The sequence below is a fragment of the Ochlerotatus camptorhynchus genome, unplaced genomic scaffold (assembly GCF_037179485.1).
Source record: "Ochlerotatus camptorhynchus isolate MF236.1 unplaced genomic scaffold, CSIRO-AGI_Acam_v1.1 ptg000290l, whole genome shotgun sequence".
NCBI lineage: Eukaryota > Metazoa > Arthropoda > Insecta > Diptera > Culicidae > Ochlerotatus > Ochlerotatus camptorhynchus.
Genome location: NW_027040779.1, coordinates 3,239,779 through 3,266,275, shown reverse-complemented (window position 1 = coordinate 3,266,275; position 26,497 = coordinate 3,239,779). Strand labels below are relative to the sequence as shown.

Here is a 26,497-nt window from a genome sequence, read left to right as displayed (position 1 = left end):
GATGGTGTTTGATTGCGAGGGTGAGTTAGCAGTTAAGACAAATCGTCGATTGAAGTGATTGTTTACAAAAGCAGATACGTCGATTTGAATAGTTACGCTTGAATGTCGTTCGATAAAGGAAGTTTGATCTATCAGATGATGGAGTTAGATTACATGGATGTGCTTAGATTCTAGTGACATTTGCGTTTAAAGCCATTGTTTACGTTGGGTTGTTCCGCCTATTTCAATTGTTGGTCTAGAAATGGTCTGGACAGAGCAATGGATTGGATAGTGCAGTACTTTCACACTCAGCCTTAACAGACAATAATTTTACGCTCTGCTTGTGAGAAGCGGCTGAAAGTGTCAAAGGACTTTTTACGGCAGTGTAGTGACCATTTCCTTCTTTGGCAGGACACACAATTTACGCAATTACCTGAGAAAACAAGCACAGTAGCTGGTTGCTACTTCCGAAGGCGAGGCTCGAATTCGGCAACGCTGACAAAACTGGGCCAGAATCCATTTTTGGTGATGGTGTTAGTGAAAATTGGGTTATCCGAAACTAGTACTTTGGAGGATACAACGCTCAAAGAACGTCCCTCTCTAGCAGCGGGAGTTAGCGGTTGACAACGGAACGAAGTTTTAGTCCAGCTGGTTTTGCTACAGATGTAATTTGATATAAGCTCAGCGGGCGTTGAAGGCTCGAATGGTGTTATATAAAACTGTTTGAACTTCTCGGCTGACTGGTTGGTGCCAGATAGGTCTGTAGGAGCAACTATTTTTCGACTAGAGCTAGCATTAGCAGGATCCATAAAATGGAGACCGATCCTTAAAAAAAAATTCGAACGATCCGAATATCCCTTCAGTGGCTACCATTTTCCATACAATAAACCCATTATCATGTCAGACTACTTTGGAAACACCGGAAAAGCTTCATTTGCTGGCACAAAAGGGAAATAGTGTGTCGGTAAAACTATTCGTTCGATCCAATAAAACGTTAAGTGGATAACATCATCACCGACAAGTATCGGGAGCATAAAGCGGTGAAACCGGTAGGTGGCCATAAAGTGATAAAACTGGTCGTTGATTATTCAAATTATTTCGTAATAAATTATGCATCATGCTCATGGGGGTCACTGGGTAAGTAGGAATAATTGTTCGTGATTTCTAGTTATTTGTAAGTGCATCCAAAGATGCTCCGAATTTGAACAAGTTTACCCTTCGGTTGACTCAATAATTGATTACTCGTCGAAAGCACGTTCTACGATGCGTATCGTTTGCTGCCAGTTTTGCATCATCAGGTGCTCTGTGCTGGTAATGCACTTACCAGCCATGTCGAGCAGAAAACATAATTTTTAACAACACCTTCACGCTTCTCGATGGGCGGGGCCTACTGTTGTACGCTTATTTCATCGCCGTTCATAACCACCTAGATCAACCGGAACACTTCTCCGCTATCCGGATCTAGAGAACAAATTGTTTTATGGCTCGGAGAAGTGAATTTATTCCGTCGAATCCAGAAAAGAAAAAAAAGATCATCCCGTTAAAAGCCCAACCTCGTGTCGATCTCAGAGTCGATTATACCCCGCGCACGTGTAGGCAGGCGATGATAGACTTTGAAGGGAAAAGCCATGGTAGGTACCTGGCAACGAATATGGATGACTGAATGAACGAACCAACGAACAACAAACGAGGAGTGAAATTGAATTTTTCACCGATGACGTGCGCTTACCGAAGAAGAAAAACGGTCGTCGTATTTTACACATTTTTATGATACAACTGCTGCTGCTGCTGCTGCTACTGATGCTGCCACTGGAACAGCTTGTCGCACCGTCGTGGTTGTTGTTGTTGAAGAAGAAGCAGCACCCACCTTGGGGCGTCGTTTGCCGCTTTCCACCGCGTGCTGCTGATGCTATTTTGAACTTGTTCTGTCGAAGGAAACAGGCTTTTCCAGCTTCACAGTTAGTGTGGTTCGGTAGCGATGAAAGGGAAACCGCTCGTAAAAAAAAGTTAAGTTTTCCTGTTTCGCCAGGCAGGTGGGAGGGGGTGCGTTTAGCAGTAGAGCATGGTTTAGTTTTTTTTCTTCTGTTCAGGGGTGTTAAAATTTCAATGTTTTCAATGCAGCTCAATTTACTTGTAAGTTTATGCAGCAGATTTTTTTTTCTTTTTTTTTTGTCTAAGCATGCCCTGAAGACCCAGAAAGTAAGTTTTATCAAGCTCAGGGGTAAAATCCCTGTGCCTCTTGAGGGTCGCAAGTTTGGGAATAAAATTTGATTTAATAAAATGTTGGAGGGTGGTGTACAAGACACGACCTAGCAATGTTGACGTAGGAATACGAAATTTTTGTTCGATTTTCTGGTTTGTTATTTCGGATATTGAATTTCATAACTCGACTTTTTTGTAGAAAGTTGTGGTGGCCCTGAATTTGGCCGATGGTTTGGGTGGTTTTGTATAACAGTGTAGTGTACAACAAAACGAGCACCGTTGTTTATCACTCGGCAGTCAAACGATGACTGCAGTCAAACTTTTTTTTTTTACTTTGAATTATCTATATTTCTTGTATTTGTTTGGCTTACATCTGTGAATCTTCAAGTGACACAGATGCGTCTTTTCAACTTTAGTTATTTTGAAATTTTAATTATTATTTACTGTTCCTAGTCCTATCAGGCCTGTTAGAGAGCGACCACCTTGGTGGGATTGGTTTGTTTTGAATTGGAAAAAGGAGACTTCTTAAAACTACTATTTACAGCTACAACTAATCTACAACTACTATATACACCTAACCTACTATATACTAATTGCTTATCAAAGCATGTTCTGATGTATTGCGTTTCTGCACAAATTTGTTCCTAGTTTCGTTAATTTGAAAATCTACTTTCGGAATGTTAGCCTCTTGATGGAGGTCGGAAATGCGGGTATCGAAAGAACGGTCAAGGATCACCCTCAATACCCTGTTGTGCGCTACCTGTATTTTGTTCCAGTGAGTTTGTGCACATGATTCCCACACCGGAGCTGCGTAGAAGATTGCAAGCGCAATGATTTGTTTGTAGACAACCAGTGTGTTCACCCTAGAGAGACGAGATCTGCGGCAAATTAGCGGATACAAGCACCTAACTAGATTGGAACACTTAACTACTGCCCTATCTATGTGCGAGCGGAAAAGGAGCTTCTCGTCAAATAAAATACCAAGCTATGTTACTTCGGTGGACCACTCAACCCTTGTGCCATCCATTATTACAGTACAAGAGGGAGCCGGTTTTAGTTTGAGAGATTGCCGATGGAGGAACATTATTGATTGGGTTTTGGAAGCAGTGATTTTGATTTTCCACGTGTTGACATAATCAGCAAAGGCGTCAAGGCATCGTTGAAGCTTGTTTGTTATTTCACGAGGCATCCTTCCCTTGACGGTTATGGCAGTATCATCTGCGAACAGGAAGAACATGCAACCGTTGCCCAAGGGACGAATGTCGGAAGTGTAGATGCTGTATAGCAAAGGGCCCAACAGACTTCCTTGCGGAACACCTGCTGGGATGGAAAAGGTGTTTGAATTGCAACCATTCAACGATACCTTAAACGACCTTTGCTGGAGGTAGTCTCGGGTGATTTTTACAAGATCTGGTGGAAAGTTGAAGTTACAAAGCTTGTATACAAGTCCGTCATGCCAAACATTGTCAAACGCCTTTTCAACGTCTAGCAATGCCATGGCTGTGGACTTGGATACAGCTTTGTTACTTCGAATGTTATTCATCACCCGAACTAGCTGGTGATTTGTGGAATGCCCCTTCATAAAACCCAAACTGCTCAGGTACACGCAAACCAAAAATCTATTACAATGAATGTTAGTTCCGTTTCCTATCATCCTCTGTTCATGAACATCGCAGCGAATGTTAGAAGTTGACCTTACAGGCGATGTAATGGTTTTTTGTCTTTTTCATTTCGTGTTCTTTCTACGCTTTCGACTATACCAGTAAGCTTGTAGAACGACGCACATTGTAGAACATTGTAGAACGACGCACACACTTATCTCGAATCTCTCCAGCAGAAAAAGCATACGAAGTCGAGCATGCGAGAAAATGAGCGCTTCATGTTTGCTTTTAGGCTATCCATATTCAGAAGCATGGAGAGAGCAGTGGAGAAAGCACAGGGCTGAGAGTCGCAACGTCCGTGGTTCGAGTCCAGTCGGCAACCTTTTTTTCTATTTTTTCCACATAATTAATTTCACTCACTAATACACTCCACATCTTTCGGTCTCCAATTTTCTTACATCGGACCGCAGCTAGGTATATCGCATCCTCGGTTCATGCGGTCTCCACTTACATCCTCTGATGATGAATCCCACATAATTGTAAGCGAATCTTGGAGACCGAAAAATGTGGAGTTGTATTAGTGAGTGAAATTAATTATGTCGAAAAAAAATAGAAAAAAGGTTGCCGACTGGACTCGAACCACGGACGTTGCGACTATCAGACCTGTGCTTTCTCCACTGCTCTCTCCATGCTTCTGAATATGGTCAGCCTAAAAGCAAACATGAAGCGCTCATTTTCTCGCATGCTCGACTTCGTATGCTTTTTCTGCTGGAGAGATTCGAGTTAAGTGTGTGCGTCGTTCTACAATGTTCTACAATGTACGTCGTTCTACAAGCTTGCTGGTGTAGTCGAAAGCGTAGATGGAACACGAAATAAAAAAGGCAAAAAACCATTACATCGCCTGCATGGTCAATTTCTAACATTCGTTGCGATGTTCATGAACAGAGGATGATAGGAAACGGAACTAACATTCATTGTAATAGATTTTTGGTTTGCGTGTACACATTGTGAAACCTGATTTTCAAGCGGACTTTGGATGATGGAGCCAAGCAGATGCGACGAAGCAATGTGGTTGCCAATCGCATTTGCTTTCTCCTGTGGGGTGATTTTGAGCCGATCGTCATCATTTTCGACTCCAAGATGTGGAACGGGTTTGGAATGAGTTTTCAGCACCTTGGCTACCTTCCAGAATGGACGGGAGTGGTCATCCAGATTCTGGACAACACGCCCGAAACTTTCATTTCGGAGTGAGTCCATTCTGGAAGCAATCTGCCTGTTCAGATCGGCCATTTCACGTTTTTTGCTCAGATCTCCAGTCCTCTGAAACTGGCGTCTACGCACATTTCTCAAGCGAATCACAGGAACTTGTCGAGCACACGTCTCGTCAGCCACGGATATGGCCTGGTGGAGTCCTTCCAGTGCCCGGTCGATGTCCTCTACGGTGTCAAGCGATGGATTTTCATCGATTTTTCTGTCATCCACAAGCCCAAACTGCACCCAGTTGACATGAGGGTAATCTTTGCGCAGGCTTTGAGCAGGTGCCACGCTGAAACTGGGTGACGTCGTGATCATTGAACAATGATGGAGTTGATGGAGCGGATGGCCTACAACGCATTGTGCGTCACCGTTCCCTTCTGGAAATGCACCAGGAAAAGGCAATCCGGATACTTCTTGACGTTCTCGTCCCTCCTTGTCATCCATAAGACGGCAGTTGGGGCCAGCTTGTAGCGGTTCTTGATTTCCGCTTCGATCAACTTCGGGTCAAAGTTCGGTAGACCCCTGATGACGACCTTGAATGGTTTCTCACCGGGAATGTCATGGGTGAAGAATTCCACCTTGGAAGTCCTCAGGTGCACCACCTTGGTGCCGACTCTGCCCAACTTGAATTCGGCTTTGACGCCCGGCGACGCCAGATCCGCGATGAGCTCGTTAAGATGGGCATTTTTCACTACCAGCGGAGGTAGCTTCACTCTTGCCGCGATCATTTCAGCAGCATTTTCTATTTCGACAGCGTCGCCGAAATCTTCGTTTGTCACAGAAGCATCCTCACGACCAATTGTGCCATCGGATTGGCCCCGATTCTTCTTCCATCACAGTTGGTTGGATATTCCCATCCATGGGGAGAGCAGCAAACCTGTTGGATGTAGGTACACCCTAGCTTCCTTCACCGGGGTTCTTGTCCTTCACCGGGCTTCACGAGCGATGCTTCCCCATTTCGGGGCACGCACACTCAAAAAACCGCGAAAGAGAGAGAGCGCGAACACTATCACCACGAACTTTTCGAACAACTCGTCAGAGCGAGCAAAAGCCGAACTATTCTGCTTGACGATCAAGCAGAGAATGCAGTCAAACTTTCTGCGTTTTCCTAACTTAAGCATTTAGATTAGCATTCTATGCCCCTCCTTTTTTCTGAATTTTGCTGATGAAGGTGAATAGATAGAAAAAGCTAAGATAAAAAATGATATTAAGTGGTATCGGCTCGCCTATGTTCTCTCGATAGTCATAGCGAACGAGAACGTGATTGATTGATTACGGCTAATAACCAACTAGCATCTTTATACCAAACAAATCTTACATGCAACCTGAATAAAATGGTGTAATTAAAATTGAATTTCATTAATAAATGCCCATGTTATAAGCGTTCAAAACATGACACTACTTCGTCAAAAAAAAAATTATGATTTGCGCCCCACTATAGATAACCGCAGCATACAGAATCGCAAATCGACCACGTTTTGATCGACGTAAGGCACTTCTCGGACATTATCGAAGTCAGGACCTATCACGGCGCAAATATCGATTCGGACCACTACCTTCTAATGGTCAAGGTGCGCCAAAAACTTTCCCTTGCCAACAACATTCGGTACCGACCCCCTGCCACGGTACAATCTGGAGCGACTGAAGCTGCCTGACGTCGCAACTGAGTACGTGCAATGCCTCGACGCAGCGTTGCCGGATAAGGGAGAGCTCACCTAAGCCCCTCTTGAGGACTGCTGGAGCAACGTGAAAGCAGTCATTAACAGCGGTGCTGAAGGCGCCGTTGAGTTCGTGGAGCGGAATCGAGGGAACGATTGGTTCGACGAAGAGTGTCAGACGGTTTTGGAGGAGAAGAACGCAGCACGGGCGGCGGTGCTGCAGCAAGGAACCCGTCATAATGTGGAGCGATATAAACAGAAGCGAAGACAGCAAACCCATCTTCTCCTAGATAAGAAGCGCCGCCTGGAAGAGCTGGAGTGCGAAGAAATGCAGCAGCTGTATCGTTCTCACGAAACAAGCAAGCTCTACAAGAAAGTCAACGCATCCCGGATTTGTGCCGCGAGCCGAAATGTGTCGGGATAAGGAAGGGGGTATCTTAACGGACGAACTTGAGGTGATTGAAAGGTGGAAGCAGCACTACGATGAACATCTGAACGGCGCAGAGGCGGAGGACCAAAGCGGCAGGAGGAATGGCTTCGTCAGTACAGCGGATGAGGAGGACATGTCAGCTCCCACGATAGGTGAAGTTAAGGAAGCTATCCGACAGCTTAAGAACAACAAAGCAGCTGGGAAAGATGGTATCGGAGCGGAACTTATCAAAATGGGCCAGGATAAGTTGGCCACTGGTTTGCACCGACTGATAGTCAGGATCTGGGATACAGAACAGGTACCGGAGGACTGGAAAGAGGGAGTAATATGCCGAGTATATAAAAAAGGCGACAAACTAGAATGTGAGCACTATCGAGCGATCACTATTCTTAACACGACCTACAAAGTGCCTTCCCAGATAATCTTTCGCCGTGTATCGCCGCTAGCAAGCAGATTTGTGGGAAGTTATCTAGCCGGTTTTGTGGACGGGCGATCGACAACGGACCAAATCTTTGCGTTGCGGCAGATCCTCCAAAAGTGTCGTGAATATGTCGTATATGATACTAATGACCGTGAAGAGCTATGGAAGATTGTGGACGAGAACGGTTTTCCCGGGAAGCTGGCCAGACTGATCAGGGCTACAATGGATGGTGTACAGTGCTGCGTGAAGATATCGAATGCGTTATCGGACTCGTTTGAAACTCGTAAAGGCCTTCGACAAGGCGATGGTCTTTCCTGCATCCTGTTTAACATTGCGCTAGAAGGTGTTAGGAAACGTACGGGCTTTGACATGCGGGGCACGATCTTCAATAGGTCCAGCCAGTCTGCTTTGCTGACGACGTGGACATTTTCGAAATAACGTTTCAGGCCGTGGCGGAGCAATACACGAAGCTGAAACGTGAAGTAGAGAAGGTTGGATTAAAGGTGAATACGTCGAAGACAAACTATCGGTTAGCTGGAGGAACCGAGCGGGATAGGGCTCGCATAGGCAGAAGCGTGACAATCGACGGAGATGAGTTCGAGGTGGGGGATGAATTTGTACCTCGGATCATTGGTAACGTCGGATAACAACTGCAGCAGAGAAATTCGTCGGCGTATTATTGCCGGAAGTCGTGCTTACTACGGACTCCACAAGACCCTGAGGTCGGGTAAACTTCACCTCTGTACTAAATGTACCATGTAAAAGACGCTGATCAGACCGGCAGTTCTCTACGGGCACGAGACGTGGACGATGCTCGAGGAGGACCTCGAGGTGTTTTCCAACGACGAGTGCTTAGGACCATCTTTGGCGGGGTATGTGAGAACGGTGTATGGAGGCGAAAGCTGAACCACGTGCTGGCGCAACTCTATGGCGAAAGCTGGACGGGTACGAGGGGCGGGACACGTTTTGAGAATACCGGACAACAATCCCGAAAAAATGGTGTTTGCCTCGAATCCGGCCGGTACAAGACGAAGAGGAGCACAGCGAGCAAGGTGGTTAGACCAAGTGGAGCAGGATCTTGGAAGCGTGGGACGGTCAAGAAATTGGAGACAAGCAGCCACGGACCGAGTGAATTGGCGTAACATTGTGATGCTGGAGCAATCCTGAGGGATGTTGGACCAGGATAAGTAAGTAAGTACCCCACTATAGTCCAAAAAGACGCCATGAATGTTGTGAGATAAAACAGTTTCCAAAAAAATTACCCCGAAGAACCGTTGAGTGTGATTACATGGTAACTCGCAGCGAGGTGAGCTGTAAAACTGCGATTTTGAGGAGTATTCACACAAGACCGGACGTACGCTCACACGAATTCAAATTGGATTCCGGCCGGAGCCCGTTCTGGTAGGTGTAAATTCTGTCAAATTCGTTTATTGGTATCTACGGCGCACGAAGCTAATCCCTTGATTGCCGAACCCACAAGTTTTGCACTTGTGTAATAGCTCTTATGTAAAGATGTATTGCTGGCCTTGAAAAAGGCCGTTTGTTTTCACTACATTTTTTTTTGTGTGACTGATAAATTGAACAATTCCTACTGATTGCAATGTTCATATTCTTCTGATATCGACGGATGACAGTTACTCCCATGAACTGGATGTTCGACGGAATTTAAGGTACGTATTTGACATGGACCATGGCGGTGGATCTCACGACGGTAAGTGCAGCTTTTCCATTTCCTTGGACCGATGTGCGTCTGCGTCTGGTTGTTTTTCATTGGTGTGAGGTGTACGTATTGAGCTGCTAGGAATGCTAAGATGTTCACGCTGTAGCTAACAAGTCCGAGGTCGAACCGTCCAACGTGCAGCGTTGAATGATTGTCCGGCTTCGGCTTCTGTCGTTAGGGATGAACTTTTTGATGGCTGTGTTAGGGGTGAGCACCTTGTGGTCGAAGAAAATATATGGGAAATTTGAATATTTCCATATTTCTTCATTGTTAAGTATTTAAATATTTAATAAATATAATGTGTGACATACCACACAAATTGTATAACACTGGTGAATCGATCGACACACGAATCATCAAAATCCATTGATTATTGGCCAAGTTATTAGCATCTAAAGTCTGACCAATTTTCGTTGCACATCTCTGAATTGGTACCCTTCCCGAAAGACGTAGTCCTACGTCAAAATTACAATTAGTTAAAATATTTATTAATTGTTTAAGAGATTGATAATCTTATGGCATGATCAAGTAGCTGTTTTGTGGGCAACACTGTATACTGCAGTGTGGATCTCATAGTAGTCATGATTTTTGTGCTATATTATACGCGCCAGAAACACCAATGTTGCCTGCTGAACAGTTGATTAAGCATAATCATAAGAGATCAGTGGCTTAAATCATTAATAACTTTTGTTCCTTAACAGCGCCGGTGGTGTAGTGGTAAGCGTGATTACCTTTCACCCCAGCAGGCCTGGGTTCAATCCCAGTCGGCGCCGCTGTTTACGCTACTTGTGTTATGCAACTTGCTCGAAATTACGTGACTTCTAATCTAAAATGTACTTAAGGGCTGTTCATAAGCCAAGTAGAAGCTTAGGGGGTGAGGGATTGGCTTGTGTTGTTGTTGGGCAATGGTTATGAGAACAACTTGATAATACGTGTTGTGATACAATGGACTCGATGGCCTAGTGGGAACCGTTTTTGCTTACTGAGTAGAAGAATGTGATTTAAAGCCTTGGTTCCTTCACATAGTAGCCTAATGAATGTCGGATCGCTTTCTTTCTTATCATAATAAGATAATATGTAATAGAATTCGGTCGGATCGGGTGTATAAGTATATATGAAAATCATGATTGAACCTTACCAAAGATCCCATTGGAATGGTTTCTTTTTATCGTTTTCCTGCTGATGTAGATTTTCTGTGAAAATCGTTTTCGTCGGCGTAGAGACATCCAATCGGATACTCGATGTAAGGGATTCATTTGTCTAGAGGTGAACATTTTTGCATACTGAGCAGAAGGCTGATTTTCAAGCCCCTTCGTGCTGTAGAGCTGTTAGTGTCACGATACAAACGAACGATCACATCATTTATCATGGTGAATCTTAATCCATTCCCTTTTCAGAGCGGGTAGTGATCAATGCCGTCAAAAATTTTGATTCGAGAGACCATTTTGAAGAAGTAAGTGACCAAATAGTGACTTAAAGTTGAAAAGAAAGTTTCTAAAATCCGAGAAAATGACACAAAATAGGACAAGGATATCCACAAAGCCACCTGGAGATCACCTGACCAACGACGGGAAATTCTTCTCCGACATTATCAACGTCCGCAAAAACCACAGTGCGAACGTAGATTCGGACCACTAACTAGTTGCAGTATGCATGCGTTCAAAACTGTCGACGGTGCTTAACACCCGTCGAAGTCGAACGCCGCGACCCAACATTGAGCAATTACGGGACACCGGAGTTGCCCAGGATTACGCGCAGCAGTTGGAAGCTGCACTACCCACGGAAGAGCAGCTTGGCGCAGCTACTCTGGAAGATGGCTGGAGGGACATCCGTTCCGCCATAGGTAGTACTGCTGCAGCGGCACTAGGCACTGCGATCCCGGCACTAGACACTGGACCGAAGAAATAACTGGTTTAATGGCGAATGCAAACTGTTAGTAGAGGAGAAGAATGCTGCAACACCGCACGATATTGAATGTGGAGCGATACAGACAAGCGCGGAACAGACAAAACTCGGTTTTCCGAAGGAAAAAGCGTCAGCAGGAAGGGGCTACTGGCCCCGGCAACTGGTATAGATCAACTGACAAGTGAGCTATTAAAATACGGTGGTGAAGCACTGGCTTCATATGCCCACACATCATTTGTTCGTCGATTTCAAATCCGCATAAATACGACACAATCGATCGAGATCAGCTATGGCAGATTATGCACGAGTACGGATTTCCGGATAAACTGACACGATTGGTCAAGGTGACGATGGATCGAGTGATGTGCGTTGTTCAAGTATCGGGGACACTCTCGAGTTGAATCTCTAAGGGGGTTACGGCAAGGTGATGGACTTTCGTGTCTGCTGTTCAACATCGCGTTAGAAGGTGTGATCAGAAGAGCTGGGATAGACACGAGTGGCACGATCTTCAGAAGGTCCATCCAGCTTCTTGGCTTCGCCGATGACATCGACATCATGGCATGGAACTTTGATTGTACATCAGACTGAAGGCTGAAGCTAGGCGGATAGGACTTGCCATCAACGCATCGAAGACGAAATACATGAGAGGATGAGGTTCTAGGGAAGATAGTGTTAGCCTACCACCCCGAGTTCAGATTGACGGTGACTAAATCGAGGTGGTCAACGAGTGGTCAACGTGTATTTGGGCTCACTGGAGATACCAGCAGAGAAATTCAAAGACGGATTATGGCAGGAAATCGTGCCTACTTTGGACTTAACGAATAAAATTAGCCGCCGCACGAAGTTGACTATCTACAAGACGCTGATTAGACCACCCTTGGTGTTTTCGAACGGAAGGTGTTGCATAACATCTACGGTGAAGGAGGCGAATGAACCACGAATTGCACCAGCTGCTGGGAGAAACAACAATCGTGCACATTGCAAAAATTGGGCGACTACGGTGGGTTGGGCACGTCGTAAGAATGCCGCACGATGACCCAGTAAAAATGGTTCTCGAAAGTGACCCAACAGGAACAAGAAGAAGAGGCGTGCAGCGGGCAGGGTGGATCTAGCAAGTGGTGAAGTATGGTCATGGATCGAGTAGATTGGAGACGACTTCTTCGGACAGTAGAGGACTACAAGGCCTTAGACTGATTGGTAAGTAAGGGTTGATGCATATATTATGTCAAGCTCTAGGGGGGGGGGGGTAGGTGGGAGTTTGGTCTAATATTTTGTGACAAGCAATGCATTAGGTATAAGAAAAACGTCACGACAGGGGGGGGGGGGTAAATTTCTCCTCGATTTAGCGTGACATAATTTATGCAAGGGCCCTAAGGTAAGTATGCTTAGAAAATTATATGATACTTGATTTAGAAAAATCTTCTTGGCTTAAGGTGTTTTATTTAAAATCAAATATTCAAATTTCAAAACTATCAAATATATTTGAAACGCCGAAGTTTGAAATTAAGGGTTGCAAACTTTAAATTAATCAAATGACTGAGACTTCATTCTTCTAATTCTGGGATTAGGGAAATTTTGAAAAGTGTATAGATCTCATAAAGACTAGCGAATTTTGATTAGCAATTTTTAGGTTTTTTCCCGATGATTGGCCGTAATTTTGGAAATTTATTCCGTTGTTTAAATTATTAAGCATAAAACCGAAAATCGAACGAATTACTAGGTTAAATGGGTCATTACTAAAAAGGAGCATTTTTTCTATGTTGAATTCGGACCTGTGTTCGAATTCTTCAAAATTTGCCTTTATTTTAACTTCTCGGAAAATTTTATCGATTCTCTTTATAGGTATTTTTTAGAAAATTCTCAAACATTTCCTTTTGAATCTTTTCCCAGCGTTTATTTCAGAATTCATTTAAAATAAGATTGATATTCTCTCTGAGGGTCCCTACAAAAAATATTTATAGCAGTCTAGAAATTCGATGCAGATCTAACAAAAACAAAAAAACATGAAATTTATCCTTAGATTTTCTTCGAATCTTTAAACTTTTTCTAGGAATTAACTGAAGATTGCTGCTATAATTCTATTCAAAATTCGTTTTAATTCTCTTTGGAATTCCCAAGCAATTCACTTCAGAATTGTATTGAAATTTTGTTCAGAACTATCTCGGACTTCTTTTCTAAATTCTTCTGCAATTTTGTATATAAGTTTCCATAAAATTCTCTAGAAATTCGTTTCGTGATGCCCTTGGAATTATTCTCAGAATTTTATTCAAATTATCATCAGAATTCTTTAGAATTGTACGCTCAAAATTCAATTTACTTGTTATTTTTCATGGACCCTGGGATCCTCTTCACAATTGATTTGGAACTTTCCACAGAGCTATTTACAAATTTTACTCTGAACTCACACAAGTGACATGGAGCTAAAGTCTAAAATCATTAAAAGTTCTTCTAAAGTCTAAAATAATTAAAAGTTTCTCCCTTTTATTTTCTCTAAACAAACCTTGGTGTTTTCTCTAAAAAAAACCCTGGTGTCCAATCAAAAATCTTAAAAATACATTCAAAACTCTTCTCAAAAATTCATTAAAAAAGTATAGTCCAGTCCAAGAATCTTGAGAGATTTTAAACATCCAAAATCTTATTTTCTGCAAAAAAAAAAGGATTAAGTAAATTGGAGTTATTTCGAGAGTCTGCAGATCAAATGGAGCGTCACGTAACCACGGCGTGACTTTTCTCGCTTCAGTTCGTGGGTTTTCCCAGCTTTTTTCCCCGGTGACTTCGAATTCCAGACTTTTCCCAGTTTTACCGATTTCCCGGTTCACTGCTTTGATGTTTTATGAGATCTAAGAATTGAGGATTTTTCTTCTTCTACTATATTTTCAGCCAGTTGGCTAGATTATCTCATATTTAAGTAAATGGTAAACTTCAACTTTTAGTGGTTTTGATTGTTAATTTCATCTCTTAAAACTGACATCGTTTGTGGAAATGAAGTTATTGTTTTACCCAAAATAACATATTTTTTGAGCAATTAGAAGCCAGCTTTTCTATAAACATGGAAATTATCCGAAAAGTTATGGGAAAACCGGTAAATCTCAGGAAAGTTAATTTAGAAAAATAAGTAGACACCACGCATAAGAACTAGCTCAAATGTTACTTCGATTTCATTAAATAAATTCACAAGAGAAGATGACGAAGGCATAACAAGCCCGGATAATTTCAAATAATATAGGTAGATAAGCGGTACATAATTAAAATTGACGGCTAGATTTGTAATGGTTCCATTGTTCTGAAACTTACCAAAACTGCAAAATGCGTGTCAATACTGTGACACAGCCCGCCTGTCTCGATACTGTGAAGCGAGCTTGATCGTAGCATCACCACGAGTTTTGTAGATTTCAATTGCAATATTACGCTTAAATTAAATTCTTCATTTCCAAATTTAAATACAACTATAAAAGTTTAAAGTGTTAGCATCGTAATCATACTTCAAAATATGTTGCTATTAGTAATGCAAATCTGGATAAACCTGGAGAAATTCTTAAAAAAAAAAACTTGAAGATTTTAAACTTTACCTGTTTGGCTAGATGCGTTGAAAAAAACTGGAAGATTTAATTTTAAACTGGAATATTGGAATATGTTTCCGCGATTTTGCGAAAGTTCAAATCCGCGAAAATCACGAAATCCACGAAATTTGCGAAATCCGCGCCTGTTATACCAGCCCTGCAATTGCTGTTGTTTTTGTTTAACCAAAAATAACTTCCTTATTATAAATCTGGAAATAATCTGTTAAAGTTCTGAAAATACCCGGAAAACGCAGGAAATTTTATTTAGCCAAATGAGTTGATAGAGAAAGACGATTAAACATTAAGAAGCTCAACACCTTCGAATTGTTCGAAAATTGACCAAAATGTACACATCTACCGTTCCGATTCAAATTTCGGACACTTTCATTTTTAATTAAATATTACATCCAGTTAGAAACAAAGTAATAATGTTAGATGATCGTGGAGGGCACTAGTCAAAAAAATTTAAAATTTACAAGACATGTGGATCATATTCGACCGAGATAATCAACTTTTAAAAGTGTCCGAAATTCGAGTTTAAGTGTCCGAAATTTGAATCGGCACGGTACTTAACTATCAACTTTTACTTATGGTTTGAGAACTTTAATGCTAATTGTTATGATAGTCAGTAAGGTCCATTGATGGTTTTGTATTATCGGTCAACTTTACGTGCAATATATCACGAATTGGTAACACTAGTTTGCAGCATATTTGAACTTTGTACGCTGATTAGTTTAGCAGGGATTATACACAATTTTAAACCATTTTCGGTAAGATCAAGTTATGGTTAGCGTTTATGCGGGTAACCCTGCAAATGGAAACTAGATACCCGATTCAAAAGTACCTGGTAAACAGCAGGTAAACCAATTAGCAAAATGGAACCCGGGATTTAATTCCTAAAATTCACAAATTATGTCAGCTCTAATTCTGCAAACAATCAACAATCCCAATGGACACAACATCGTGTTCGATAAATTTAACTTGTTCGAGCAATGTAAAAAGTTCCATTGCACACAAACACACACGCTCGACTCCTTGGAGCCACAGCACAGCCGTCGTATGGCAGTTGCATTTCCATTTCCAATGAGTTGCGAAGTTTAGCATCGCCCAGAAGAAACCAAAAGAACGTTGCTTCGTTCGTTCCGACCTCCGACACGACAACAGAAAGATCAAACCCGAGAACCAAAAGCAGCAAAACTACTGGCTGGAAAACCAATAAACCAAACTGTTGATGGGTCTGCACTTTTCCCCTCTATGGTTGCCAGATCGATAGCAGTGCAAATGGAATGGATGCAAAAACTGCAAACTGATATTTATGCTTGGCATTTGGGTTTCGATTCGGCTGGGTTTGGTAGCAGGGTGGGATAATGTAGATATGTAGTTTTCCTTTGTCAATGCTGAATGCCATGGATCATCCTCGGAAGAATGCATCGGCGGCGTGTTCAATGTTGGTAAGCATGTTCACAAATTCTCAGGAATTCCGAATTGAAAATAGCGCTTTGCAGATTCGAACGATGGATAATGGTGACGGGAGGTGGATGACAAAACGTCGCGCTCGCGAATCACCGTTCAATCTCCGTCACATCGAGTCCCAGTTCCCGTACGTAATCGTTTACCTAGCTGCTATTATCACTCAGTGCCAGTAGCAGAAGCAGCGGCAGTCAGTCAGTGGGGTGTGATCAAAGTGCTTCGATGATGAATATGTATGTACCGGTAAGTAAGGGGCATTCGGTGGGGCGTAGAGCGAGAATCGCTGAAAATTGTTTCGACATGTGACAACATGGATTAGACGGCTTTGAACGGATACCGGAAAGTGATTTACTTGTTTGGTTGGGTTTGCCTAAGTGAGGAGGAGTCGGAGGATGAGCTGCGGAAGTGTTTAATGTGTGTGTGTGTGTGGTCTGTTCTGACGTTGATTCTAGGGATTGGTTTTGATGTGTGGCTTTGTTGGTATTGTTTGTTGGAAATTGATGGTTTTATTACGACGCCTAGGGATGATGTCTCTGGTCGTGAGTTTCAATTATTGATACAGAAACCACTGAAGGGTGTTATCAAAATCGCACTCACTGTAGTGTGGTGACTCATCATTTATTGATGATCAGAAAGACACCTAGACAACGGACACATCGGTTCACTAATGACAGTGATGAATTGATAATGATGATGGAAGGAAGAGCTACTGGGTACTGAATTTAACTTTCTCTAACTACGAACGATTAAAACTCAAAAATACACTACCCAATGTACTCAATCACAACATTTATATACCTAGATAAATATGCCTTCCAGTCCGATACATGTTGGGTCAAAGATAAACATGGTATCAATTCATAACAAGGTGACAAGGCAAATTTGCCAGTCCCACATTTCTCCTCATTCGACAAATCGAGAGGGTAAGCAACGAAACATCGGATCAACAACCCACCCATTTGTGATGGCATTCTCCATAAATAAACAAACGAATCATTCATCCGGTAAACCGACCGAAGTACATATAACCTCCCCGGATATACGAGTTAACTTGAACATGTCATCATAAGAGGATGGTATCGATAAGGCAATGAAGCGAAAAAAACACAACTATCAACATATTTTGCCCATATTAGTGTTCCGCCTACCGGACCCTCCTTACGCATTCAGTTCTATCGATTCCAGTTCATTAACCATATATATATTGGCTGCCGCCGTTCCCCCCACATAGATACAGATGTGCTACTTGTTGTGTTGTTTTAATTGTGATTGTCCAATCAACTACACCACAAATCATCATCGGATCACAGACTATAACACCATTAACCACAGTTGCATGAATCAATATGAATCCACATGACAGCGCCAGTATGCAATTGGACCATTAAGGGGTACCCGGGCCGCTTTTTCGAGTTTTAGGCTTTCTTGTGTATAGAGTATCATTGTACTTGCCATACAATATAGAAATTCAATTAGGTACAGATTGAACTTTCATAGAGGACCGTAGTTGCTCCTTCTGACAGGAACCAGTAAAATCGCACATAGGTCCAAATGTACATATTTCGTAGGCTCATTAATTTATATGGCCAATAATGACGCTGGCTACGCCCTTACGGTCATCAGGGAAGGGACGGATTGTTATTTCGACATCTGTTGTTACTGGAGATTGAGTTTATGTCAGGTTCTCAACGGAGGACGTTTTTGTAAGAGGAGGACGTTTTTGTAAGAGGGAATGGTAAATTAGATCTGGATTCACTCTGAAGAGTGAGCGATCTTTTAAAGTCTGAGAAGCAAATAATGTGACCCTGCCAACTCTGTAATGTAAAGGAGACTGATAATGAACCCACCATTTTCTGCTCAGTAAGCAAAAACGGTCACCATCAGGCCACCGAGCCCCGGACATCACAGCATACCACTGTGACGGACGATCGAGCATATCCCAAGTAACAATTTTGGTTTTATGAGGGTTCTTGTAGAATGCTATAAAACCTCTATAAAGCTTGCAATGTCACTTGGGATGACACCTTTTACCGAGATCATCACTCAGTTATGGTAAAATCATTAGGAAAATGATATTTTTCCGATCTCATACACTCTCAATATCACGCGAGACTATTTACACCGTGTAAAGTTGAAGCTGAGAGCTGAATCGACGCAGAAATGATTCCATTGTACCTCGCATTCATAGAAAGAGAAGGTATAATAATGCTACATATCTCTTCAACGATGGCAGACACGTAGCGATATGGAAGTTTCGGTTGCGTTCGGGTATAAAGCCAAAATCATGAAAATTAATCTCACTACAGCGTGCTGAAATTTGCAGCTGGTGAGTTTTGTTAGCTTGATATTCCGAACCTTGCAATCACAGCTTGCACTATCAAGCGCAGTTGTTTGCTTGTAGATTTTCGTCTACGAAAATCAAGCGTGATCTTGTTCTTTGGGGAGATTTGATTTTTTGATATTTTTCCTACACTAATACCACTTTTCCCACACAGGTCTGACAAAGCTCTATTCAATAATTTGGATACCTGCCGATAATCAGCCTGTTTACTGTAGTTACTATACTAAACCAAATGTAGGTACACCTATAAGAATCGACAATATAAAACCTTCAAATTGACGTTCTAAGATCACAAATAGCTTATTTGGTTGTGGAGTAATTTCTGCTAGAAGTTGAAATTTTAAAAATTTCGAAAATCCAGGGTTGTAGCCCAGAAAGATCTAGGCACTTTAGCGCAAAATCAAAAAAGGCGTTTGTTCAGAATGCCAAAATAAGCGTTTTGGCCAAGTTTGGCTCAAATCAGTGACATCTACCATAACTTTTTAAAATTCTGTACCCACTTGAGCTGGAATGACCCATACAGCATCCCTCAATTTGTGTTTCACTCATTTTAATTACCAATTTTTCGAACATCAATTTGGGTTTTATCACAGCCATAGAATGTTTTAAAACCTTGATAAAACTTGCAATACTACTTGGGTTCAGTCTATATGTCAATAATTAGTTTGTACAACTCATCTTCTTCTGGTCTCCCGTTCTGGCTTACTCAAAACAAACGAGATGGGCATAGTGCATTGGAAAAAAACACACCTTAGTTTAAAAATTCAGCGAATGCAAACATTACAGAAAACAGTTAAATGTAGATCACAATCTTAGCCAGCGCCGGTGGTGTAGTGGTAAGCGTGACTGCTTTCTAACACCCCGATGGGTCTGGGTTCAATCCCAGCCGAGGTCGGTGGGATTTTTCTGAGGCATATAAATCTCTGGTCACGTCTTCGGAAGGGAAGTAAAGCCGTTGGTCCCGGCCCATGTGTGTTGAATGGGTGCGATATCCTACGCAGGTGTGGAAGCTGCCTTCCTGCACATTCGATTGCCGTCAATGGATGGCAATCGATGTCCGTCGGTGATTCGCACTAGATTGCGGAACAGAGACCGACGTTAAATAAAGGAAATAAGAAGAAGATCACAATCTTCACCAACGTGAGTGGTAGGTTATTCAAGAGTTTCAAGAAACGGATTAGGGGCTGTTCATAAACTACGTAGACGGTTTAGGGGGGGGTGACAAGTATCCACGGCCCATACAAAATTTAAAAATTTTGTGTGATTTCTATATCGGGTTACACTTTGTGAAAACTGAAAATGGAACATCCAAACCTCTCACGCCAAAGTCACGAGTTCAAATCTCACCCCGGACAAGTCACGAATGACCCAAGAGTGTTAAAGTGACTATCATAAAAAAAAACAAACAAACAAACATTATGTAGGCCTGCCGTTTGTAAATCATTGAGCAGCAGTTCTCAATATTATGAAATGAACAACTTTACCCAAGAAATCCTCTCCCTAGGACGCTCTATTTAAAAAATAAAATCGAGTGCATTCTAGGCCATTGGTGCACAGCTCAAGGCATATGGTGGGCCATATTGAAACTTTCTACGTACGGGCGACACTCACCACCGTAGTAAGAAGATGATGAAAACAGCCAAGGGAGACAAGCTTCATCAATAACCGCTTTTTTGACGTCTGTGATTTCTATATCGGGTTACACTTTGTGAAAACTGAAAATGGAACATGTAACAAAATTATGAAAGATTTTGAACGTTAATAACTCAGCAGCCCCAGAACCAATTTCAATAATTTTATCAACAATCGATCAGAAATATTTCTACGATCTGTTAACCTTAAGACTTAACAAAATGTCACCATTGAAAATTGCACGAATGTGCAACTGTTGCTATGATAATTGCGCAACTGTTGCTGCGAAAAGCGATTTCCCTAACACAGATTTCAAAGTTGAATTCCATCCGGTCTCACCAAACGGTGTTTATTCAATCACCGCGTGGTGAGTGGTGGTGTTCTCGAGTACACAACGAAAGGCTCCCCACAAGCAATCGTAATGGACGACAAGATGTACACTAAAGCGGACGCCTAGCAGATCCCCAGCCCGAAGTTTTTCGTCGGCAAGTCCCGCCAGGATGTTCCGGAAGAAGAAGATCGACAAATTTGCCAAGAAGTACATAGTGTGGCAGGCGAAATAACGACCGGCACCATTAACGGTCAATTATATAAAGAAGAATGCCTCCAGAAGTGCCTGATGTCCTTCCTCCGGTCCCACGAAGAGGACACTCTGTTTTGGCCGGATCTGGCATCGTGCCATTACGCGAAACTGGTGATGGAGTGGCACGAAGCCATTGGCGTAACTAATGGGGGTGACAGGGGGCCCCCCTGGCCCAGGCACCCTCCAGAATTTTTGGTGTTTGTTTTTGACTCACCGATATTTTGTCAAGCTTGTTAAGTTCAATGCTACTATTTAACAGTGATTAATAAAATTGGACCACCAACAATTTTTTTTAAAGTCCTTTATGTTGATAACTTTTGTTGTGTTCTGGACTAGAAGAAAATTTTTTCAGAAATTATATAATATCAAATCGATGGCAATAAGACGTCTTCAGGCTCTACAAATTGGCCATGAGCCAAGGAATTTTTCTTTAACTTGTGGAAACTTCGTAAAAATTCAAATAGAAGTTCAGGGAAGATCGTAGAAATTAAGTAAACTTGGTAGATACCCTGGGAAATTCATAGACCTTAAGAAAAAATCGTAGAAAAAAGGAACTTCGAAAAGTTCTGCGTAGAAGTAGAGAATTCATTTAAATTTGAGGAGCTTCGTAGAAGTTAAAGGAACATTATTTTATTTTAGGGATGCTCATTATTGATCGGGAACCTCTACATAATTTCCTCATGGAACTTGGAACTTGGAATAGTTGTGGAAATTCAACAGCAAACTTTGTGGAAGATTTTCGAACTTCGTAGCATTTTGAGGAGCTGCGTAAAACTTCATATAAGTGTAAGGAATTTTGAAAAAGTTCAGGGAATTTTTCAAAGATCTAAAAATAGTTCAATAAACTTCTAAGAACTTCAGGGATCTTTGCCTCAATTTAGGGAATTTTGTTGCAGTTTTTCAGAGATCTTACTCCAAAAAAGCTCCATAAACTTATTGGAGGTTTTGGGAACTTCGCTAAATTCAAGGAACTTTCTAGGTGTTCAAGAATATTTGTAGATGTCTTAGGTGTCTTTCCAGAAGTGCAAAGATGTTCAGAGATTTTTGTAGAATTTAAAGAAATGGAAAAAAAAAAAAAATAAATATGGAATTTGGAATAAATTCAGGGAACTTCGTAGAAGTTGAGGAAATTTTGTAAACCTAAGTTTTGTAGATGTTCAGGAAACGTTGCATAAATTACAGGATATTCTTTCAAACATCCTTCCTAGACATCAGGAAATATTCGAAAGATCTCCATATAGTCCAAGATATTAGTAAAGTTCACTGGATATTTGGTAGGTTGTAGGTTGATCAGGAAGTATTCAAAAGTTTTCCAGCTAATGGAATCAGATAGAATCTTGAATGATCTTAATTTTATGGCCATATTTGTACATTCTCTATAGCGAAGACCCGTGCCTTGGTGTTTTAGCTATATTGGCACAAATTTGCACTCCAACAGCTAAATTCCGGGCAGAAATTTCAATTTCTGCATATACCTAATATATATTAATGTCTTTCTTTTCGGATATCCTTTTTTATTAGTTACAAAATCTGGAAAACAAATGGGTTTGTTTGCAGCATATGCATGTACGTAATTAGTGGATTTGTTAGTTATTTTGATGCTTTTTAGCAATTCTTGACATTTCCCATTTTTTCAATAATTTCTTGTTGAAAATCAACAGCATTGCTATCGATCTGTAGAAATATTTCTAATCGACTGGTGATAAACTTATTGAAATTGGTCCAGAAGCAGCTGAGTTATTAACGTTCAAAATATTTCATAATTGCCTTACATGTTCCATTTTCAGTTTTCACAAAGTGTACCCCCATATAGAAATCACTGACGTAGTCCTACGTCAAAAAAATTGTGCATCTTGAACATTTTCCTACGTTCTAAGTGTATTAAATTTATTCTGTGTGAACTTTACCTTGAAACAGCCAGAATTTTATAAAATTATAAAATTCAAACTCCTAGAATTTAATTTTGGTTCTATGTCTGAGATTTGACTGATAAAAAAAATCTAGTTACAAAATTCATCTAACCATGAGATTTTTCTTAAGTTTTAGATGCTTACATTTACAAGACCCGGACTATGATTTTATTACAAAAAACATGAACAAACGATCATTGCTTGTTCAAAATCAGAAAGTGTTTAAGGCTCTCCCAATCAAGGTCCCAATCGTTGTTATGGAATAAATTTAATCAAATTTATTGTTTCACCATTAAAATAATAGTAAGCCTCAATGTCATATTATTGGTCACAGAAAAAAAAGTACCCAAAAATAAGTCGCAATTTGAGTGAGTTTTAAATAACCCGTAGTTTTTCAAAATTAAAAAAGTGTAGCAGGCCCCCTTCGGCCCCCTCCACTTAAATTTTCTAGCTATGCCAATGTACGAAGCCAACGATGTTATTTTTGTGCCGAAGGAGGCAAATCCGCCAAACTCGTCAGAACTTCACCCAATAGAAAAATTCCGGACGATTATGAAGGGCAAGCTTCGGAAAACAGGGAAGGTCTTCAAAAATGACAAGGATTTGAAGAAAGTGTGTAAGAAAGATGGCGCAAGTGTTGCACAGGATTTGATGGGTAGCGTTAAGTTCAAGGTGCGGGCATTTAGTCTAGGAGAAGAGGTTGAATAAACCAACTTTGCAAAAACATAGCTAATATGTGTTTATTTATTCCCGGAGAGTTTCAAAACTATCCGACCTAAAATGAATTTTCGGTGCTCATTTTTGTCTGTTGCATTTTTTTTTTCAAGTACAGTCTTTATTCGCATTTTTATGAGGTCCTGACTTTGGCCAAGTTAAAATCAACCGAGATATGGCCATTTTCCTGGAATGGGAATGCGATCAGATCTTTTAATCACTCAAAACATGCCGTGCGACAGCTCTTTCTTCATGGTTTTTATTCAATACGCCTTCGATAGACTTTAAATGCATCCTTAACCACATCAACTGCTCTCGGATCCTCCGGGATGTCCCCAGGGAACCTGTAGCAGAGGGTAATTGCATTTTTACACCAAAAATGCCGTGCGACAGCCCATTTTTAATATTTTTCCAAGAATACGCATTCCATATACTTTAAATGGACCATTAATAACATTGACCGCTCTTGGAGCAACGTGATACCCCCAGGGGAACATGTAGCAGGGGACATTTGCCTTTTTACACCAAAACATGCCTTGCAACAGCACATTCTTCATGGGTTTCATGAATAGGCTTTTAATAGGCTTTGAACATTGGCTGTTCTCCGATGCCCCCGGGGAAACCTTTAGCAGGGGAAAATTACATTGTAACTCAAAAATATGCCTTGCGACAGCTCTTTCTTCGTGGTTTTTCATGAATATGCATTTAAAGCCCATAGAAAGCATGTTTGGTATAAACTTGCAGTCTCCAGGGGCATCGCTGTGGTTCCAAGAGCGGCTAATGTGGTCAATGGTGCATTTAGAATTTATCGAATGCCTATTTATTTAAAAAATCATGAAGAAAGATATGTCGCACGGCATGTCTTGAGTGATTAAAAGATCTCCACCGCAATTTCATGATTTTCCACTTGCTCTAAATCTCACTTCGCTTCGATCTGTATACTAGTCTTTAAATGTAACTAACTTTTTTTTCGCAAAAGAGTCAATTTAAAATTGTTTATAACGTCCGTCTACCTCGCTGCCAGACATACCACGTTAACACGCCTAACACTCGTAGGTAGTCAACCAAGGACCAAGGAGTGCTTTTTAACATGAATATTACATTGCAGTTGATTTTCCCAGTGGGCTTTTCATCTTTTATTGATTTAATTTTAAATTAATTTTTTTGTTTTTCAATTAGTTTACATTACCTACACACTTAGAAAAATTGAGACTGACATATACGAGCGTTCATTTTGACATAAAATTGAATCATAATTGACACTAAATTTAGCTCAATCAAACGTACTTTCGAACTTTTCAGTCTCGCAGCACTGTTTGTTAACGTCTCATTCTTTATGCCAAAGATGGATTCCGTCACGTGTAAGATTAGGTATTTCTAAGTGTGTAACCATTTGGAGGCGTATTTTCATTGATTTGAAAAATTTGATATCATACCCTATATAAGGTAGAAGAAAATATCTCAGTCATAAAAAAATATGAATGTGATACCAGAAAACGATATGGATGAGCATGACACATAAAAGGTAAAATATCCAAAATAATATCAAAAAATTGTTGATGCGTTTCTACGGTGGAAAAAAGTGATTTACCTATCACATATTACCTAGCATTGAAAAATCGAACGGTACCTCTGTTTATGCTTTTAGATTAATATTGTAAGCCCCTCCTACATGAAGAATTATCCCCCCTTGAAGAAGTTTCGAGAAACTCAGTGAATTTCCGAAAACTTCAGCAAAGCTCCGAGAGAATTCCTGGAAATTTTATGAACATCCGGAAAACGTGAGAGTATTTTAAGAGTGTTATATCACGGAGATTTTAAGAACTTAAAAAATGCGAAAATTTAGCTATGTTGATTAGAGAACATCAACGAAGTTACATTAATACAAAAAAGCGAGAACTTTTAGCAAGCAGCGATATCTTCAAGAAATCAAGAAATTCCAGAGATATGTTTGGATAGTTTAATGATATTCAGCGAACGTCCGAGTACTTCGAGGCAAAGCTGGTAAATATCACAGCCGTCATGTGACGATGAAAAAACAGGTCCTCTCACTATCACGAGACGAAACTACCTATCATTAACTTTCTTGTCATTTTTCAATGATCAAGCACTCATGAGAATTATTCTTATGCGGTTTTGACATCAATATTTCTAACTGATTTAGATTAATTTTAGCAAACAACCGTATGTAATCGGTAGAGTGAATATATTTTTAAGATTTCCTCGGTACAAGTAGCTTTAATAGTATTAAATGAGCTAGTAATTACGATGATCAAAACACTGTCACGTTCTGTAATGACAAAAATTCGATGAGATTTTGAAGAAAATCTCTATCATCGTTTTCTCATCCAATGATAATGACAGAAGTATCTCTGTAAATATCGCGTGAGATCTTTCATTAAAAATGACATTTGCCAGCCCTGCTTCGAGGACGATCAGATAGCTTCAGAATAATCCCATTAACTTAAGCAAATTTGCAACGACTTACAAGGAGCTCCGTGGAATTATAGGGTAATCCAAGAATTCTTTGATCGATCCTAAAACGTCAGAAGCATAAGGAAATTTTGAATATATATCAGAAACTTTGTTGGATTATTAAACAAATTTAGAGAACGTCAGGTGAGCATAGATAAGTTCAGGAAAAAGCGAGTGTTAATAATGTTCCCCCCTTAAAGTAATTTTTTTATCGATTTTTTATATTTTACTTTAAAAAAATTTAAAAAATGCTACGAGTACGATGAAGGAGTGATCTATGGCCCCGGTATCGCCGATTAACCGTAAGTTCCAGAAATCATGTTTTTACACAACCCAACACTCGAAACGGTGTTTTCCAAATTGGCGGGAAAGATAACTCAAAAAGTTCTCATCCAAATGACATCAATGCTAGCTGGCGCATCTTAAAGGAAATAGGTTTTTACACTATGTGAACTGATATCATGAAAAAATTAACAATAAATAATTTACAGGTCTGCCTAAAGTGGAAAAAAACAGTGAAAAATCAACTTTTTTTTTCAGATATTTTTAAATCGTTTTTTTTTATTTGGTTTTAGAGGTTCACATAGAACAAAAATCTTTTTTGAAAAAGGTCCAATTGATAAAAGTAAGTTTTGTCCA

The 26,497-nt window shown here is 40.8% G+C and overlaps 1 protein-coding gene across 3 annotated transcripts in view; it reads right to left on the bottom strand.

Annotated features, from left to right (window-relative positions):
- wake (wide awake) overlaps nt 1–26,497 on the bottom strand; it is a 618,276-nt gene that overhangs the window by 295,884 nt on the left and 295,895 nt on the right. The gene's annotated exons all lie outside the window — the stretch shown is intronic.